Genomic DNA, 6,347 nt, shown 5'->3' with positions numbered 1-6,347 from the left:
TTTTTTTTGAGTTAAGGTCTCTGTTGCCCAGGCTGGAGGGCAGTGGCATGATCACAGCTCGCCATAGCCTTGACCTCCTGGGCTCAGGCATTCCTCAGGTGCCTTCTCAGTAGTAGGGCTACAGGTGCACACCACCATGACTGCCTAATTTTTTGATTTTTTTTTTTTGGTAGAGATAAGGTCTTGCTGTGTAGCCAAGGTTGGTGTCAAACTCCTAGGCTTGCTCAAGCATTCCTCTTGCCTCGGCTTCCCAAAGTGCTGGGATGACAAAGGTGAGCCACTGAGCCTAGCCAGGGAATAGATTTCAGATATGCTATGCATATTAACTGAAAAAAACAGCTTTATTGAGTTTGAATTCACATACCATATAATTCACCTATTTTTTTTAAGATTAGAAAATATAGTTTATTTAGAAAGTAAATGAGAGAAAGAGAGGAGATTCACTTCCCCAAGGTAGGGGAGGGGATGGGGCCAAAACCAGGAAACATGGCCCGGCCATAGCTCAAAGAGCACATGGCCACACTATAGCTTAGGAAGTCAATGGCCACAATGGCCTGGCAACGGCCAATTCACCTATTTAAAGTGTACAATTCAACAGCTCTTAATATATTCACAGAGTTGTACAACCATCACACATTCAATTTTAGAACATTTCTATCACCCCAAAAAGAAACTCCAGACCCATGAGGACACTAGCTGTAACTTCCTATCCCTCACACAGCCACCCCAGGCAACCACTGAACTACTTTTCTCGCTCTACAGATTTACTTCTTCATAAAGACAGAATAATGTCATGTGTTGTCTTTTGTGTCCTTAGCATGTTTTCAAGGCTATAGCATGAGTTAGTACATCATTCCTTTTATTTACAAAGAATATTCCATCGTATGGATCTGCCACATTTTACTTATTTATTCATTCATTGATGGATATTTGTTCTTCTCAGTTTTTGAATATTGTATCTAATGCTGCTTTGAACATTCATGCACACATTTTTGTGGGCATTATTTTATTTCCCTTGGGAATACCACTAGGAATGGAATTGCCGGGTCATGTGGTAACTTGAGGTTAAACTCTTCAGGAACCGTCAGGCGAGTTTCCAAATTGGCAGTCCCATTTTTTGCATGCCCACAAACAGTGAAGGAGAGTTCCAATTTCTCTCCATCCTTGCCAGCACTTGATATTTTCTGTCTGTCTTAATTATGGCCATCCTAGTGAGTGTGAAGTAGTGTTTCATTATGGGTTCGTTTGCATTTCCTTAAATAATGGGTCATGTTGAACATCTTTTCATATCCCTATCGGCCATTTGTCTGTCTTGGTTGGAGAAATGTCTACTCAAATCCTCTCCCCATTTTTAAATTGAGTTATCTTTTTATTATTGAGTTGTAAGCATTCTTTATACATTCTTAGACAAGATGTACTCTTATCAGATGTATGATTGGAAAATATTTTTCCAATTCTGTGAGTTTTCTTTTCACATTTATTTATTTACATGTATGTATGTATGTATGCATGCATGCATGCATGTATGTTTTAGGCCAGAGTGCAGTAGTCTCGCTATCGTAGCTCAGTGCAGCCTCAAACTCCTCCCACCTCAACCTCTGAGTATTGGGGACTATGAGGAGAGGGGAAGGCACGCCTTCACGTCCAACTAATTTCTTTAAATTTTTTGTAGAAACAGGGACTCACTATGTTGCCCAGGTTGGTCTGGAACTGCTGGCCTCAAGGATTCTCCCACCTTAGTCTCCCAAAGCACTAGGATTGCAGGTGTAAGCCATTGTGCTTGGACTGTTCTCTCTTTCTTAACGCCCTCCTTTGAATCAAGCACAAAACTTAAAAATTTTTTCACGAAGTCTCATTTATTTATTTTTTCTTTTGTCAACTGTGCTTTTTGTGTCACATCTACGAAGGCTAATTATACTTAATTCCAGATTATGAAGATTTAATTCTCTAGATTAAGGGTGTTATTATAGCTTTAACTCTCACATTTAGGTCCGTGATCCATTTCAAGTTAAATTTTTGGGTTGGACATAAGGAAATGACACACCTTCATCCTCTTCCGTGATATCCGGTTGTCCCAGCACTAATTGCTGCCACGCATGTTTGCATTTTAGAAAACTGTTAACATGATTTTGTTGAACAAAACACTTTATACAGATCCAAATTACTTCAGAAACTTAAATTTTGTACAACACTGGGTATGCGACACTTGCATGAGTGTCCCGCAAATTCAAGGAGAAACGCCTTCTCCGAAAGGCGAACAGTGCTGTTCTTGGAGACGGCTTACATCCAGGAGGAGCCTGGCCATCTTCCCCCGAGCCGGTATCGAAGGCCCCTTTCTGCCACGACTCCTGTGACTGACCGAGTCTGGTCTCTACCCAGCTCCGCCACTCACATCCACCCAGTCTCTCCCAGTGCGCCCTCACGACTTCACCCCGGAAGCCACCAACAGCCCCACAGCTTCTCACCAGCACCCAGGCCAGAAGTTCTGCCCTCTCGTACGCAGTAACCTTTGGGTTTCCTCGAGCCCCTTAAGGCTCCCGCTCATTCTCCTCTCTTTGTAAAAATGCAAAGCAGCTCACACCGTTTCCTGGCTCTAAACCCTTCAGTGACTTGTCATGGTCTTACTGTCGCACTGTGCATGCCTGGATGGGCATGCAGGGATCTGTCAGCCTATTGAATGAGTCGATGACACTGTATTTCACTGCATTCTTCCCATTTTTTATCCACTCCTCCGTACCACCCTTACCTCCACTTTTTGAAGTCTGTCATCATTTTAATCTAACCTCTGGCTTTCTTGCATAAACCTGTTTTTTTTCTCAGTTACTTCACTTTCCTTTCTCTTTAGTGCTGAGAAAAGTTGGACCTCACAATTATCTTTATTTCCTTGCATTCCTACACATTTTACTTGTTAGATATACAAACAATTACATTTTTCTTCTCTGTCTCATTAGATTATAGTTTCTTGGAAGCAGAAAACTTTCTCCCTCCTTACCTCCTTTCTCTTGTTAGAATGCTGGGCTTCAGGGACCTTATTTTTTTTTTTTTTTGAGTTGGAGTCTCACTCTGTCACCCAGGCTGGAGTGCAGTTACATGCTCACAGTCAACCCAGGGTCGACTTGCTGGGCTCAGGTGAACCTTCTGCCTCAGCCTTCAACTTGGCGAGACCTCATCTCTACAATAAATTGACATCTCTGCACCCTAGCTAATTTTGTAGCTCATTGAGGCAGGCTCAAGTTTTGGCAGATGTGGAGTAAAACATTCCCTTGCATACAGTAAAACTGGCAGATATTGGAAAGCATGGCTAGAAGGCCACATATGAATTACCCAGAGTTGTCTACCAAGACCGAATACTTGTAAGACTCAGAGCACAGAAGAGCAGAGAGGCCAGTGAGCTCTGTGGGCATTGGGCATCCCTTAGAGAAAAGGGGAGGGAAGGGCTGCTTTCCCAGCTCACCAGTTGGTAAATCACTTCTCTGCTGGGAAGACGTGGGTGCTTAGAAGCAGAGAAATGCCAGCTTTGGGACTGTAGCAAATGTCCCTGAAAATTAAAGGGGCACCAGAATTGGGAGCAAATGCTCCCCCACTGTGCAAAGCCTCTATAGCCCTGGGAATACGAACTCTGAATATTCCTGATGGAGACGGCTTGTGGGTGCAAGAGTCAGAAGCAGCTTCTGTCGCCGAAACGCACTGTTAAAGATGAGCAAAAGAGGAGTCTGGACCTGGCCGGATGGCAAGGGGAAGCTGGTGACGTGGAAAGTGGTAACAGTACATGAAAGAACCACAGGCTCGCTCTGGAGAGCAGCAGGGTGGTCCAAAGGCCAGCATGGCGGAATGTCACAGGCTCTACAAAGACAAGGGGTTCACTTGGACATGTGGAGCAGGTGGGGATCTGAATTTGATTGATTGCATTCAGTGTATTTTTGCACTGACTGTGCATCTTTGCTTCTTACACCAAAGTAATTCAAGGTAAGTAAAGTCAGACATCTTGTAGAGGAATTTCATCTACTTCACATGCTTAGCTATCTAAATTCTTTTGCAGCCTTAGGGTAAACACCTTATGTTGGCCACTTTTAGTACTTTGCCATGAGTCCTGGACTTAAATGCACCAACTGTGGGGTTCTTTAATTCATTTTCAAGTCTTAGAATGAAGGATTTTAAAAATGGTATGCAAAAGGTGTAAATCTCATACAGATGAATACCTAATAATGGGATGCCACTTGGTAGCTTAGGGGAAAAATCTGGCCATTCTTTTTCATAGTTGCCTAATGTCTGGAACCCCAGCCTGGGGTTTATTAGCATAAGCAGGAAACACCAATGTATAGTATACCAGGCAATAGCCAGGATGATAGCCACTCATTTTATTGGATACTGAACTTGACTGCAGGTGGATACTGAACTTGACCATGAGGTGTCAAAATCCAAATACATATGATGGTGGGAGTGGACAGGGGAGACAGTTGAGAAACATCAGGATTTTTTTTACTGTAACCCGAGCATTAGCGATGGTGTTTATAATCTGTGTTGAAACCATGATTCTCAAGACTTTGTGCTCAATGTATCATTAAGTGAAAAGTTATAGAGAGATGGAGAGTCACTCTGAGTTTTTTGTGTGTTTTTCCAGATAACCACCTTTATGTCCACAGATTTCATTTTGCATCTTCAACTTTGTCTTTTATTGCTGGGGAATCATCCAAGATTCCTGAACCACGAGGCAGCTTCCTTTGCTTACTGTCATTATCTGGGACCCTGCAGGCTTGTCCTGGTGGGAGGAGGTGCCCACAGGTTCATTCATAGGGGTCAGTTGTCCCAGGGCTCTGTCAAACAGAGGTCATTGGTTACACACTCTCAAGTGTTGCCAAAGGGGAGATGAGTTGTTCAGAATCCAAGGATTTAAATCAAAGGCAGAAGGCAGGGAAGGAGGCAAATGGGGTGAGCCCAGAAGGCCCAAGGGGAAGAAGGGTATAATGGCAGCAAGAGGCCACACTAGGAAAGTTGAAAAACAGAAGAAGACACAGAAACACAACAGTTCTTCAGGTCTTTCTTTTTTTCATTCCTTCTTTCCTTCCTTCCTTCTTTTCTTTTGTTATTTAGTTTTTATTTCTCTGCAATCAAACTAGAATTGGAAGAGAATAAGGAAAATATGGAACCCAAAGAATTGCAGCAAAGACTCAAAGACTATAGGATATTGCAAGCAAATGGGAGGAAGGGGTGCTCTCTTGAGTTACAGAAGAAACGGTCTGGTAGCTAAGATATAACAAATCAAATATTAGAGTTGCCCACAGTCGGCAATGGTGATCTTCTTACTGGTCTTATCATTGTTGGACCCAAAGCCCTCCGTGGTTTGCATAACATTCATGCTCTCTTTCCCCTTGCCAAAGGCCACATGATTGCCATTCAACCAGTCTTAGCAGAGCTGATGAAAAACCGGGAACTGCATGTGTTGGGTCCAGTATTTGCCATGGACGAGATGCCAGAATCTGTATGCTTCAGGATGACATTCTCATCATCAAACTTCTCCCCACAGATGGCCCTTCTACCAGTGCCATTATGGCATGTGAAGTCACCACCCTGGCACATAAAGCCTGTAATAATTCTGTGAAAGCAGAAACCTTTATAACGGAATCCTTTCTCTCCAGTGCTCAGAGGATGAAAGTTTTCTGCTGTCTTTGGAACTTAGTCTGCAAACAGCTCCAAGGAGACATGACCCAAGGGCTCACCATTGACAATGATGTCAAAGAACTCAGTGGGGTTGACCCGGACTGATGGAAAAGGTCTCGAGGTGGTGGCATCTGCAAAGCCTAGGTGTTTTGTTTGTTTGTTTGTTTGTTATTTAAGTTGGAGTTGCACTTTCTTGCTCCAGCTGCAGTGCAGTGGTCACACAGCCTCAACCTCCTGGGCTCAGGCAATCCTTCCACCTCAGCCTTCCACATAGCTGGAACCACAGACGTGCATCACCATGCCTGGCTAGTTTTTTAATTTATTTTAGAGATGAGGTCTCACCAAGTTACCCAAGCTTGTCTTGAGTCCCTGGACTCAGGCAATCCTCTCACCTTCACCTCCCAAACAAGTTGTTTCTCGAATGCTAAACACCTGCTAGAGAGCCTCCCCTCTGTACTATCCAGGGTGTTCCCTGGATCGGGGTAAGCTTGGAAGGAGCCTCTCCCTGGTGGTTCCAGTGGTCACCAGGAGGACTCGGGATGACCTGGTCCATGGCCAGGTCACCAAGCATCCTGTATTCCAAACTCTCTCCCTCCCTTCGGACCACCTATCCTCTGTTGCTACCCTTGCCCCAGGTGTGCTCAGATTCAAGACACTCCAAACTGGCTCCCATGTTTTTACCAGAAGCC

This window comes from Carlito syrichta, unplaced genomic scaffold (assembly GCF_000164805.1).
Source record: "Carlito syrichta isolate Samal-C Ts95f unplaced genomic scaffold, Tarsius_syrichta-2.0.1 Scaffold147036, whole genome shotgun sequence".
NCBI lineage: Eukaryota > Metazoa > Chordata > Mammalia > Primates > Tarsiidae > Carlito > Carlito syrichta.
The sequence above is the reverse complement of the archived record's forward strand: the minus strand, read 5'-3'. Positions refer to the sequence as shown.